At 37.3% G+C, this 15,188-nt stretch overlaps 1 long non-coding RNA gene across 1 annotated transcript in view; it reads left to right on the top strand.

Annotated features, from left to right (window-relative positions):
* The window catches only part of LOC105993716, a 44,551-nt gene extending 32,872 nt beyond the window's left edge, over positions 1-11,679 (top strand). Inside the window, exons 3-4 of the long non-coding RNA XR_001175479.1 lie at positions 10,555-10,651; positions 11,464-11,679. This is a non-coding gene — a long non-coding RNA (uncharacterized LOC105993716). The remainder of the gene's footprint in view (positions 1-10,554; positions 10,652-11,463) is intronic.
* The last annotated feature ends 3,509 nt before the right edge of the window (positions 11,680-15,188 follow it).

Raw genomic sequence — 15,188 nt, 5'->3', positions numbered from 1 at the left:
ATATACACGTGAACATACCCTCCCTAAGGTAAAGAAGACAATATCATCAAAAACTAAAAACTAAAAAAAGTCTTTTGTTTTCACATCTTGGAGTTTGTTTCAGTATGTATATTATTTTATATAAATATAAAGAGGAACTTAGGGGTTGTGACTTTGTGAGTCTCTCCTAACAGTATCCACTTTTGGTCTGACTGTGTGTGATTTCCCTTACAAATTTTGGTGAATTTCCTTGCAAGTGACATAATATTAATCTTAGTAATTGCTGTGTAGAATTTCATTGTATGTAGGTGCCTCATTTATTGTGGAGCATCTGGGTTGTTTCCATATCTTGGCTCTGGTGAATAGTGCAGCAATGAACATGGATGCATAGGTGTCCTCATCATACCCTGGCTCATGATTTTCAGGAGTGGTATGGCTGGGTCATAGGGAAGGTCTAGGTTTAACTTTTTGAGGAACCTCCAGGCTGCTTTTCAGAACGGTTGTGTAAGTTTACATCCCCACCAACAATGCAATAGGATTTGTTTATCCCCATATCCCCACAAACATTTGTTGTTGTTCCAATTTACAGTGTTGTCCAATCTTAAAGATGGAATTTCAGAATTGTTTTGATTTGCATTTCCTTTATGGCCAGGGTTGATGAACATTTCCTCATGTGTTTCTTTACCATTCTTATCTCTTCTTCTGAGAGGTCTCTCTTTAGCACCATTTCCCATTTAGTGATTGGTTTATTAGGTTTGGTAAAGGTTAGTTTCTTGAGCTCCTTGTATATATTGGATATTAGGCCTTTCTCTGTTATATTTCTGGTAAAGATCTTTTCCAAGTTGGCTGGCTACCATTTTAGTTTAGTAACTGTGTCTTTAGCTGTGCAGAAACTTTTTATTTTGATGTAGTCCCACTTGTCGAGTCTCTCTCCTATCTGTTGTGTCCACATCTGAGACTCTATTCAAGTAGTTTCTGCTTATTCCTATAAGTTCTAATGTTTATCTTACTCTCGTGCAGTAGTTTCAAAGTTTCAGGTCTAAGGATGATGTGTCTTTGTGATATATGTAGAATCTTTATGTAATGCACCACCTGCAGTGGACTTGTCCTGATGTTGAAGTAAGGAAAATAAAGATCATGATGAAAAGAAGTATACTTTCTGGTGTTGGCTTCAACATGTCACAAGGAAGAAAGCTGCCACTTTTATCCTTAAAAGAAAAAAAGTCAAGTGGACAACAACTTTCCTGAGATTCATTTGAGATTCTAAGTCATAAGGTAGACTTCCCTGAAATTTGGGGAGACAGTGAGACTACAGAGCTGAGACAGGCCTATTTGGGGTCAAAGAACTAGAACCGCTGACTGAAATGTAACTTTCATGAATTGCCTGGGGTTGGGGCTTTCATGGGCTTGACTTCTAAGAACCCTGTCATCTTATAATGACAATCATAGAAAAAGCTCCTTATGTTTTGGGCAAAGCGAGTGAAAAAGGAACCATTTGTCCACATGCCCATAGTAATCTCCATAGAAGAATTGAATCCAGTGAAGGAATTTTTTTCAGAGTCATATCTGACCTGGAAGGGAGGGCAATTACCAGTTCCATACCTGTCTAACTTTCCTATCTCATTGAAGTCACAGGAGTGGGTGGGGGGAAGGACTGGTAGGTCACATCCCAGGATTACAGCCCCAATAAATTACCCCAATATAGTCATAATATTATAGAATGCTTCCTCTTCTTTGATACTTTACTATCAAACCAAGGGGTCCCAGTCCAATAGCACTGAACACATCAGAAAGAGATACAAGAGGAGTGCACAGAGATAGATTAGAGCAACAAAGAATATAGAAGCAAGGACATCACATGATTTGGAAGCCCCTAAAAGATATAGCTACTACAAAAAATTAACACAGCTCAACTTGTAGTCAAATTAACATTAGAAATTCACATTACAAGCATATCTATCTCATTCCCTAATATCCAAACTTATGTCAGACTTTCAAAAAAAATCACTATATGCTAGTGATATAAGTATGCTAGTTATCACAGTATACTAAAAGTCAGGAAGTAACCAGAAGAAATAATATGAAGAGGCAAAGCAAGCATTAAGAACTAGAGTCAGGTATAACAGATGTTTGAATGCAGGCAAGAAAGTCAAAACAACTATGATTAATATGTCAAGGGCTCTAGGAGAATAAACATGTATTGCATGCAAGACCAGATGGGTAATATAGACAGACAGAAACACCAAGAAAGGCTAAAAGGTAAGTTACAGAAATAAAGAACACCAATAAAAATCAAAGATATAACTGATAGCCAATCAACTGGATTGGAACGAGGCAAAGAAAAAAACCAATGAATATGAAGTTATATATCAGTGGAAATTTTCCAAAGTAGAATGCAAAAAAACCATGTTTTTACAAGTCCTGGCTGGGGCTCTAAATCAGTGCCTGTGCCATTTTTGCTCAAAGTTAGTGCTCTATTATTACGTGAGCCACAGTTCTACTGCTAGCTTTTTTTTGGTGGTTAACTGGAGAGAAGATTCTCATGGATTTTCCTCTTGGGCTGGTTCCAAATCAGGATCTTCAGATCTCAGCCTCCTTAAGAGCTAGGATTAGAGATGTGAGCCACTGGTGCCAGCTAAAGGACTATTAAAAAAAAACCAGAATCCAAGACTGTGGGATAATAATAGATCAAATATACCTGCAAAATTGGACTATTAGTAAGAAAAAAATGAGTAGGGAGTGGAAAAATATTTGCTATAATAATGTAGAATTTTTTTCTAAAATTAATGACAAACACCATAGTTGTATGAGGTCTGAATAATATCAAGCAACATAGATTACAAAATTTTTAGATGTAGACACACTTTGTCCTAACTGAAAAAGGCTAAGAAAAAAAGAGACATACTTGGAAGAAGACAGAAATGTCACTCTAGCTAAAGAAAAATAAAGGTAAGAATTACTTTTTGTTAAATGCCTGGTGAGTAAGGAGGGAATGGTTGAAGAAAGCCTGGATACAAAAGCTTGAATCCAGTGAAATTATTCTTCAAAGAATAGCAATCAAAAAAAGGTAGATTTATGCTATTAATATGAGGGACATCTTCAAAAATAAGGAAAATCTTTGAGGAATAAGAAGAGTACAACATTTAGTACATGATAGGTCCAGCAGGCAGTAAAGGTACAGCTGAACTCAACATTACTGTAAATCAACCCCACAACAGCAATATACATATTTTCCTCAACATCTTGTGGAACATTTACCAAGATAGAACAGAACTATAGCACATGTCTTCTATAAACTAAGAAAAATTAGTACATTAAAAACAACAACAACAAAGAAGAACCTTTTGTGTCCATATCGTGGGCTTCATTTCATGGTAGCATCATCTTATATGGTCATATGTACTATGTGATTTTTTTGTTTTTTCTTTGTTTCTTTATTTCTATGTTCTTCCTCCTATGTTTTCACGGTATTTGATTTTGGTATCTTGCATCTTGTATATACATTTGGAGAGGAGAAGGATAATAACAAAATGCTGAAACAAAGACACAGGATGATCCATTGCAACAATGATACTCACAAGACACTATGTTGGAAATGAACCTTATAATGTTAGGGGTGTGTGGGGGACGTTGAGAGGGATGGGATAGTAAGAGAAAAACAAAGGCGGGGGTAACAATGTACTCATTACCTTACTGATGTAACTGTAACCTCTCTGTACAGCATTTTTACACAAAAAATAAAGAAAAGAAATAGATGTTATATATGATATCTATGAGGACACAGGAAATTAGGTTAGGAATTAATATGGAAAAGATAACTGGGAAATCCTAAAATACTCTACACTCTGTATTTCCATATGGTGAACAGAATTTCTATTCTAGAAAAAAATCCTGGCTAACGGATTTTCTCATTTTATAAAACTTGTTATTCTACAAATTCCTTATCCTAATCTATACTGCCTGGCCTCTACATACATTTCCAAATTAATTTTACTCAGCATTTATTTTGAAATACTTCAAAGTCTTTGATCTTCTTCTGCCTTGAGTATTCCTTTACCTTGTCTTCAACTTCTATTATCCATCCACATGCAGGTTAAATAATGCATCTTATCTTCATCTTGGTTTGTATTTCTCTAACACATTGTACATGGCAGCATTTTAACACTTATAATATGTTGTACTTTTTATATTTTTCTTTGATTTATCTCATTAATAATCAAGTACTTATAAAGCACCTAGTATTAGTTATAGTTGACACTGGAATTTGATGGATAAAATGATGAAAACAGATATCCTGCCTACTTTGTTAGAGCTCAAAATATTATGAAAATATAAATAGGAAAAATTCAATATGACATACTGTGAAAAGTGGTAGATTATCTATCTATCTATCAATCTATCTATCGATCTGTCATCTAGCTACCTATCTATCTCTCTAGACATCTTTCTTTATTTGTGATACTGGGAATGGAACTCAGGGCCTCACGTATTCTAAGCAAGTGCTCTACTAGTTGAGTCATGCTTTCAAGTCTTTTTGTTTTTAGTTTAAATTTTTTAGATAGGGTCTCACACTAACTTCGTTCTGACTAGTTGTGATCATGGTCTTACACAATCATCTTTCGCTTGCCTTCCAAATAGCTGTATTATCCTAAATCAGAACTACAAGGTAACTTGTCTTTCTACTTCTACTAAAAGGAAAAATCCAATTGTTTGATTATATGAGTGGATAATCTATCACTAAGTAAATGTACAACTCTCATTGCATTTATTTTTTTTTAAGTATTGAAAGCAATTCCTAGGCTCCTGGATCTACCTTAAGAATCCTGAGGGGTTTGCAAAAGCCATTTATTTGTGCATGTTCCTTCTGTTTGCTTCTTTGTTACCTCTTTCCTCTGAGGACTTTTTACCCCATTTTCATATCACAGAGTTCTAGATTATTGGGGCTGGAAGATGTCTTGGGATGTTAGCACAGTATACCTCCTTTCTTACCAATGGGAGGCATCTAACCCTCCCTTGCCCCCATCATTATTTCCTACCTTTTAAAGACATCTTCCCTCCTCAGGTCCAGCCTTTAATCTCTCAATCTTGTAGGATGTAAGAAGTAAAAGAGCCTGGCACCAGTGGCTCAAGCCTGTTGCTCAAGAAGCTGAGATCTAACGATGAAGGTTTGAAGCCACGCCAAGTCAGGAGAAAGTCAGTGAGAATCTGACATTCAATTAACCTCCAAACAGCCAGAAATAGAGCTGCAGCTCAAGTGGTAGAGTGTTAGTCTTGAGCAAAAATGCTCAGTGCTTAGGACCTGAATTCAAGTCCCAGGACTAGCGCACACACACACACACACACACACACACACACACACACACACACACACACGATAGACTGTGAAACTAGCACCCCTGAAAGAAACAAAAAAAAATAAGACTACTTTGTGTGAGTCTTTGGAGAAAATCCTTTTTATTATTTTAAAAAACATGTGATGCTCAATAGGAAATGTACTTATTACCTTACTCATGAATCTGTAACCCCTGTGTACAGTATCTTTACAATAAAAATATATAAAAAAGCATTGCCTCATGTTTCATAAAGTATCCCTGGGGAATCAGCACTACTATCTCTGTGCAGTGAATAAGCATACCTCCCACTGCACAGGGGGATGGGGAATGCTTTGTATCAACTATATTTGGGGACGAGGTAAGCAAAAGACTGACTGGAGCTTTTCCTAGTTATTAGGATATTGGAATTGTAAGACTAGAAGTAGAATTATATGATCAGGAAGCCAAACTGTGACTCTCCAAATTCAAAGTTCTCCTTGTCCTGTTTCTCCTCTTTTTCCTCTTCTACTTCATTTTGCATTATTTGGGTTTGAATCCAAGGCCTCAGTCATACAAAGCTACATCCCTAGCACTCCTTTTGTTTTCTTTTAAAGAAAAACTTTTAAAGGAAAATTTGTATTCCTTAAACATTAAAATTATTATCTTTACTGGATATGTCCTCAGTATGGACCAAATAAAATTTCCAAGGTGGAGAAATGAGACAATCAAAGAACAATGATTGCCAGCCAGAATTGTTCACCTCATAGCACGTAAGAGAAAAACCTGTAGATCCTCTTGCATTGTGTCTACATGTGAATGTCAGTAACATGACATGAAAGGATCACATGACTGCTCCTCAAGAGGAAGCCTTGGAAGCAGGATCAATGGGAAAAAAATCAGTGAGAGATGAAATTATTTCTTGTCCACATAAAAATCATTACGATTGATAAAACAATATGCCATCGGAAAGGGTGAAAATGTGTATTTCATTATATGGAGATATTTGACTACAGCCACACATGTATCTAATTGGAGAGAAAACAGACTCCTAAGAAGAGGAGGAAAGTATATAAGCCTCACTCATTAGAATTTATAATATGATCGCACAGTGATTCACCATGTATTAACTTAGACATGACTCCATTGTTTAAAAATCCTTGTGACTAATAATAATCACAGCAACACACCACAGAGCCTTTTCAGAAGGCTCTAATATAATTCCTTAATTTTTTTCTCTTTCACAATAAATCAACTTTCTGGTCAGTAGCTTTCAGTTAATACTGCCCCGCCTAGAGACAGACTGACTCCCAGGCAGGAACAAGAAGCCAGCAGTGGGATGTCTGTTTGTGGGTAGCTTCATTCTAAGCTGACCCTATGCTTGCCTGCATGGGCAGGGCCTCGCTCTAACACCACAGCTGCAGCATCCATCCCCAGTCTGCCCTTCCTTTCCTTGGTGATCAGAAGTGAGGCACCCATATAAGAGTTACTATTACACATCACACTAAATAGAAGATGCGTGACTCTGGTGCTTTGCGGGTCTTAAGGGATTGGAGTTAATCACATACCCCAGGAGGTTGTCCTGAAGTCTACTTGTACCGTAACAATCTCTTGTTTAGATTTACACTCTCTTCCTCATTCCACACCACACAGCCCCAGACTATAATGATGTCTTGTAACACTAATCACTTATGAGCTCGTTCAGCACTGCCAAACTCTGACTTAGATGAGATCCAGTAACATGACACGAACCACCCCATTTCCTTCTCAGGGACTTTCCTCAAGGACTGAACACACCATCCAACAGTGGAGAGCCTGTCCTGAGGATTTTGTTTGAGCTGGCTACTATGTTAAGAGTTTTCATGCTCACTGTCTTGCTATAGTCTAGAAGGTAGTAATATCATGTTCACTCTGTAGATTAAAATCCTCTGGCTAACAGGAGTGACACACTCTTTCAAGAACACAAAACTATTAGATGAAGGTGTCTGATCTCTGTCATGTTACTGTGTGTTCTATGGTTTCCAAATTGAGCAGCACCCTGTAAAGATTCAAAATACAAGTAGAAATTCGGATGTATTGTATTATGACTAAAGCACTTTGATCTTTCATTTATAGACACACATAATTAGAGTTTGTGGGATAAATGACCTCAAACGAATTGGAGGAAGAGAGGTTACAAAAGAGAGGTTACAAACTTAAACCAGGTTCTCACCAATTAATCGTGGCAGGCAGATTGGTTCGTGTAGCTCTTCTGTTGGTTCTTAGGCTCACATATAAGGTTCAGATGCCATTCAGACTGAAGGCATATCAATGCTTATCCCGGGAGATTCTTTTTGCCTAGTCTGTTATGAAGGATGGATATGTTATCTGGACCCAGGTTTGCAGAGAGCAAGGTTTACCTTTGAGGGCCAAGTGGGATTCAGTACAAAGATACTTGTGAAATACTAGCATATAACTAACTAGGAAAAGGGAAAAAAAGTTCAAATTGTAGCACACATCAAACTGCTGCTAGTTTTAATTGATGTCAGTTTCTGACAGCAGTTGCAATATAAACACTCACAGTCATTAGACATTACTTGAAGTTACTTAAAACAAATTAAATCTACCCTGTTGAAAAGGGAAGGTTCACACATTTTGTTTCCTAATTGTGTTCCATTAGGGCAGAATTTAAAAATTTCTAGAAAACTAATTCTGTGAGACTTAATGTTCAAGATAGGGAAGTGGAAAGAATCAAACCTCTTAGCACTTAGTGTGTTTTGGAGACCATTATTAGCAAAAACCCATGTCCTCCTGGCAATCCAGTTAACTCCTCTTTTCCTAGGGTTTCCTCCCATGGGAGATGGATTTGGAACTTCTGTGGGAGTCGCAGTTAATAGAAAACTCAGATACAAGACTTGGCTCAACAGAGGCTCAGAAGAGAGTTGAATTTAGTGGGAAAAAACCTCCTTAAATGCACAGTACATTACCAATAAGCATTTTTCAAATTATTTTGGTGGTTCTTGGATTTGAACTTGAGCCTTCAGGCTTCCCAGGCAGATCACATTCCACCAACTCAAGCTGTGCATTTAACCACACTTTACTTAAGTTGATTTTTGGCTAGGATCTTGCTAGTTTTGCTAGTGGCTTGCCTCAGATTTTCCCCTACACCACTGAGATTACTGCTATATACATAGCTAATTTGTTGAGAAAAGATCTTGCTAACTTTTTGCCTGATCTGGCCTTGAACCATAGTTCTCCCGATACCAGCCTTTTAAGTAGCTGGGATTATAGGCATGAGCCACTTTTGTCATATTTATTAATTTTTAAAACCCATCCACTGATGTATGAGACACCTAGATAAGCTTCAAACCAAACAAAGCACTTACTGTTTATGTTTAAATCCAGCCTCAGACCATTGTGTGGTGGTTGTAGTTACAGAGTTCAGAACATCCCATCTGGCCTAATTAAATTCTGAATATAAAAACATTATCCTATACTAGCCACTAAGTTGGAAATGAGCTTTACAACGTGGGGGGAGGGGAGTTGGGGGAAGGAGGGAAAGCAGGAGAAAATGAGGGCGGGCATAAAGCCCTCATTATCTTACTTACATAACTGTAACCCTCTGTACATCACCTTTACAATAAAGAAATTTTAAAAAGAACATTATCCTATAATTAATAGCAATTTACCTTGGGTTTTCTGTGTGCTGGGCCCAGTACTAAGTCATACTAATTATTTATTTAATACTCTTTGCAACCTAGGAGACCATTACTATTATTATAACCATTATATCCATATCCATAGCAGAGGAGATCCAAGTTTAAAGAAATGAAACAAAGTAGCCAAACTCATGGAGTGTGTCAATTAGTTTGTGCTATGTCACAAAAATACCGGAAAATATAGGTCAGTACAGAAGACTTTGGTTATCAGGATGGGGCTCAGGTGGACAGTTTCACTGCTAGTCTTGCTGGGTTCACTCACCTTTTGAAAGTCATCTGCTGGGTCTCACTGGAACAGTGGTACATGTTCTGGGCCTCAATCTCTACGAAGGCTTGACAACCTAGTGATTCATCAAGATCAGGAAAAAGAAGGACATTAGCAGGAAATCAAAGTGGAGCCCTCTATTCAACTCAGCTTTAAAGGAGAGATCTCTTTCTGTGGTGCCATTTCCATAAGGATGTTTTGTCTCTTTCCTGACAACATATCATGACAATATCATGAGGTTAAACCTAATAGTCTTTTTCTCCAGCTTCATTAAAACCTCACAAACCAGAGAATTATCTTTCCATTCTAAATTCAAATTTAGATTTATTTTAGCTATCAATGTAAATCCAAAGATCATTTTCCTTGGCAAAAATAACATTACTAATCTGTATATTGCTCTAAGCCTCTCTTTCCTTTGTGGACAAATCAGGACCTTCAAAGAGCTATTCTTGAATGTTCTCCCTGAAGACTGCCTGTATTATGATTGTATTCTTATTTCTTGATGCACTCTCAAACCCTCTATGCCCACAACTACCTACTCTGTTAATTGTCTAGTTGAGGTTTTAAAAAATCCAGTAAGTATCATTACAAAGAAATTCCCATGTGCCCATTTCTGAATTCATGTAACCATGCTAAAGTACTGTTGGAATTCTTTAGACTTTTCTTATATGAGTGCCTGAATTATATTATTCATTCACTGAATCCATAAATTAAATATTAGCATTGCTAAAATTATAGACACAATGACTAATGCTTACAAGAAGATATGTAAAATAAAAGAAATTCAAAAAGTAGACATAACAGCTAAAACTGAAACCAAATGCTGAGAAGTATTTGGCCTTTTCATTTCTGCTTTATGATTCTTGGAGAATGGGAACTTTAGAACTCATCTTTTGTAAGAACCAGGGAGTCAGAGTAACTATAATGTTAAATATGTTAAGTCTGCTGTTGTTTTTAATGTACTGGGGGTAGGAGGAAAGGGAGTTGTTGGGGGAAGTGGGGAGATTAGGGATTGTAAGGTAAAAATAAAGGAGGGGGTAACAATGCTCCATGAAAATGTATTCATTACCTTATTCATGTAACTGTAACCTATCTGTACAGTATCTTTACAATAAAAATATATATTAAAATTTTTTCAATCCAGAGACCCTAAATTTTTTTTTTAAGTTACGGAACTGAGATTTTAATTTTTGTGACTAAAACATTGCTCTCAGAGTAACTTTTAGATTACTAATTAGTACTACATGTCTCCCCTTCCACTATTCAATTAGATGGTAATGTTCTATTTTATGTTGTACTGCAGAAATGGCCGTCATTTGAGATATTGAAGACAGCTGTGACCTAATTGACATCACCGACAAAGACCTGCACATCTTGGGATATATGTTTACTGTGATAAAGTTTTAATTTTTTTTGTAAGATAAAATACTATATATATTGGGGCAGGAGGATTGAGCTAATGGGTCTGATTGGCTTTTCATTGCTTCTGAAAATCCACTGTTCATCCCTCACCATGCTTTTCTCTTGCTCAGTGCTTAGGAGGTTCACTTGTAAGAAATGCATCAATGCCACTCCCATCTTGATTTCCTGATAAAGAAGATCCAGATGGGCTCTGGTGGCTCACACCTGTAATCCTAGTTACTCAGGAGGCTGAGGTCTGAGGATCATGGTTTCCAGCCCAGGAAGGAAATTCCATGAGCCTCTTCTCTCTAATAAACTACCAGAAAACAAAACAAAACAAAACAAAACAGAAGTGGCTCTGTGACTCAAGTGGTAGGGTGCTTACCTTGAGCTGAAGAGCTGAGGGACAGTGCCTAGGCCCATGTTCAAGCACCAAGACCAACAAAATAAATAAATAAATAGAGAGATAGATGGATAAAGAAAGAAAGAAAGAAGATCCGGTTAACACTGGAGTTTCAGGAAGTAGAGGTATGGTTCAAATGCTACAGTATCATATTTGATCAAGAAAGCTAAGAGAGAACTCAAGGCCCTAACTTCAAGTCCAGTATTGGTGCGCATGCACACACACACACACACACACACACACACACACACACACACACACATATTATCTGATTTTCAGACAAATAATGGATGAGATTTTTTAGAATAAAACATCTCCCAAATATTTCATGGGATAAATTTATCCTAAAATTTATGTATTGTTTATCTAAATTTCAGGCTTACTTGTGTGTTCTGTATATTTAATTAGCTAAATCTGGAAACCCTCCTCTGCTACCACCTGGATTCTGGCTGAATTCCACTATTGGGGAACTCCAGGAGAAGACTGCAGTGATATAGGAGAAAGAGAAAGTTCCAAATGTTTATCCTCCTGACTCTGTGCAAGATCACCTTCTCCCAGCTTGGCTGCAGCTCTCTGCTGCTCACAGAGACTTCCTCTACAAAACTGTCACCCTCTAGGTTCCTTGGTCATGTAAGCTGGCAACGGTTCTTGTGAGTAAATAAGCCTGTGCTACTGGATCTCTCTTAAGATCCTTTCATAGCTTGCTCATTGAAAATGGTCTCCTTGACAATTAACCCTCTTTTGATTATCCTACTGAAGGAATCCTAACAAGACCTAATCTAAGGTACTTTGAAGAAATGAATTCTGTTCTAGAATAAAAGGTGAACGAAATTTAACCCAAATAGATTCTTCTTTGGTCAAATGCCTTTCTTCTCTGTGGATTGATTGGATTCTTGTAATAGTTAGAGAAAAGGAAGTCTCTGTCCTCATAGAACTTATGATAAAATAAAGCCATTGAGTGGAAAGAAAACTATCTTTAGTTTGCTACTGTTTCTGCTGTTTTATGTACATTTTCTCAAGTGTTTTTTATGAATCTTTTTCAAGTAATTCTCATAATAGTTCAGTGAAGAAGGTGTTCACAACCCACAAAGGAGAGAAAATGAAGCTCAGAAAAGTTACAGGGAATTTTAAGTATCATTCCTAAAGTCTCAATACCAAAGCATGGCAATCCCATAGCTCTAATGAAGTTCCCATGCAAGTCACTCTTCTAGCAACATTTTCTGGGCATATACCACGAGCCAGGCATTATTATGGCACTCTCTATGTATTTATTAACTTCATTTTACCCTAAATCCCTGTGAGATGCTACAAGTATTAACATGATATTATAGCTAGGAATACTGAAACAGGCAGGAAGCTGTGGGGCCAGCATTTGAAGCATACGGATGGGCTTATGTTACTGTGCAGCACTCTCATGCCTTGTCCCAAGAAGAGGCTGTCACTGGTCTTGGGGCCCAACCCCAAGACCAATGTGAGATGAGTGAACTTACATGTACTTCTGGAGACATGGTCTAGATGATGCTGGAAAAGGACTCTGCTCTTATGCCCAGTGATTTGCTGGTGGACCTTGTACTGAAAGTTCCAGAAATTTGTCTGCCTAGGAGATGGGATTCCCCTGTGTGTTATGTTTGCATCATTTTGAACAAAATCTCTGATAACCATCTTCAGGGAGGAGGCATTTACTTAGATTTGTGATATTAGTAAATCATAGTGGAAAGAGTGGGGTGTGGGATAGCTGTTCAACTCATGTCAGCCAGGAAGTAGAGAGGAGAGAAGAGAAGATTGATGACCAGGCACAACCTTCCAAGGCATGTATACAATGACCTTCTTCCTTTAGTTAGGTCCCACATCCTAAAGTTACAATGCTTTCCAATGATGCCACCAACTAGGGACTAAATTTCACACAGGAATCTATGTGTTATGTGTTTTCTACTTTTTCTGTCTTTCTTTTCTTTTTGTTCTGGCAGAACTGGGGACTGAACTCAGGGCCTTACTACTTGCAAAGCACACATGCACTTGAGCCATACCTCCAACCCCTTTCAACATTGGTGATTTTCAAGGGATGGTTTTGCTCAAGTCAGCCTGGGCTATGATCCTCCTTTGATTCTTGTCACCAGGGATTATGGGATCATGCCTCTGAGCAAAGCCTTTACATATCCCCTGTAGCTGGGACTATGACTGCTGACCACCACACCTCACTGTTGGAGTCTGGAAAAGTTTTATATCCAGGGTGACTTCAACCACAATCCTCCAATCTCCACCACCCAAGTATCTAGGATTATAAGCTTGGGCTATTGTGCTTGGCTCTATGTATTGAACCTCATAGATAAGCCATAAAATCTGGTCTAAAAAGCAGCACAGCTGAAAGCCTCATTTTCTACTCATTCATTCGAACCTTGTATAGATGGGCTAGTACCAGAAAGATTTCACAGTCAATGCTTATTTCTCAAAATTTGGCTGTAGCAGGTTTTATAACCATCTCTGGAGCTATAAGAACTGTTAGGATATAGAAACCTTGACTTCTGGAACTACATCTACTCCTATTCCTAGCATAGAAAGAGCATTTTTTTTCTCCTATTAACATGTGACAATACAAGGAAGGCAGTTAGGAGAGAGAAAAAGAGAATCATGTAAGAAAGGTTGATGGAGACATTTTTTAAATTAGGTATGTGATCATTTGAAGTGTCCCCCAAACTCACTTTGAAGTTTAGTTACTTGTGTAATATATTAAGAAATGGAGCTTTTATTACTAGCACAACTATGTTCATTGCAGTATTACTTACCATAGCTAAGATATGGAACCAACACAGATGCCCCTCAATAGATGAATGAATCAAGGAAATGTGGTAATATATATATATATATATATATATATATATATGAATTCTATGCTGCCATCAGAAAGAATGGCATTACCCCATTTGAAAGAAAATGGAAAGATTTAGAAAAAATCGTATTAAGTAAACGGACCCAGAAAAACATGGGCTCCATGGTTTCCCTCATTTGTAATAATTAGTATATGTCTAGGACAGTCCTAGCAGAGATCACAATAGCTCAATAGCTATGTGCATATGATCATATAAAATGATGCTAATTGAAATGAACTCCAAGATATTGAAAGAAGTGTTATTTTAAATATATTTTGTGAAGTTATATCTTTTATCTTTCATTTTTTTTCCTTTGGTTTATCCCCTGTTGTCACTGTTTTTGATTCTGGTACCCTGTGTCTTGGTTAGATATTTTTATCTGATTTGAGGAAGGGAAGGGGAATAACAAAATTGTGAGACAAAGGACACTATGTTGGAAATGAACTTTACAACTCGTGGGAGAGGGGATTCAGCAGTGGAGGAAAGTATGAGAAAAAGAGGGAGGGGTAACACGGTTTCAAAAGAAATGTACTCATTACCTTACTGTAACCCCTTTGTACGTTACCTTTATAACAAAATAAAATTAAATAAAAAAATAAATGGGGCTTTTAGAAGATGGTTAGAGTGAGACAGACGAATCCTCACAGATGGATTAGTACCATTTTTGTGGAAGGGGTTGGTTATAATGAGGGTTGTTACTGTAAGATTGACTTCCTTTCCTTACCCTGATGTTTCACAGGACTCACTTTCTCTTTCTCACCGTGGCTAACTAGCAGGAAGGCCCTCTCCAGGAGCAGTCCCTCAGGCCAAGTCTTCGTCGTCTTTAGAACTACAAGTTAAATAACTTGTACTGCTCATAAATTACCTAATCTGTAATATTCTGTTACAAAAGCAAAAAAAAAATCAGACTGAGACAGAAATTATTGCTACTTTTGCATAGCGTAATTTTCTCCATGAAAAGCAGAAGAAAACTAATTTAAAGACAATTACTGTGCATTAGAGAGTTCAACTTGGTGGTTGGCTGGAACATTAAAGTGGAAATAATATTCAGTGTATTCATGTGAAAAGGGAACTGGGAAAACTGAGATGATGGATGGGGTTGGGAGGGATGGGGGAACATGATGAAAAGAATGACATTGATCAAGATACACTGAATTCAGAAACTGACAGGTTGCATTGAAACCTCATTTGCACAAGTACTTAAAGATAAAAATAAAAATAATAATAACAGAACCAGCTTTCATTTTTACCTGCACTGAGATATAT

The sequence above is a fragment of the Dipodomys ordii genome, unplaced genomic scaffold (assembly GCF_000151885.1).
Source record: "Dipodomys ordii isolate 6190 unplaced genomic scaffold, Dord_2.0 Scaffold99, whole genome shotgun sequence".
NCBI classification, from domain to species: domain Eukaryota; kingdom Metazoa; phylum Chordata; class Mammalia; order Rodentia; family Heteromyidae; genus Dipodomys; species Dipodomys ordii.
The sequence above is the reverse complement of the archived record's forward strand: the minus strand, read 5'-3'. Positions and strand labels throughout refer to the sequence as shown.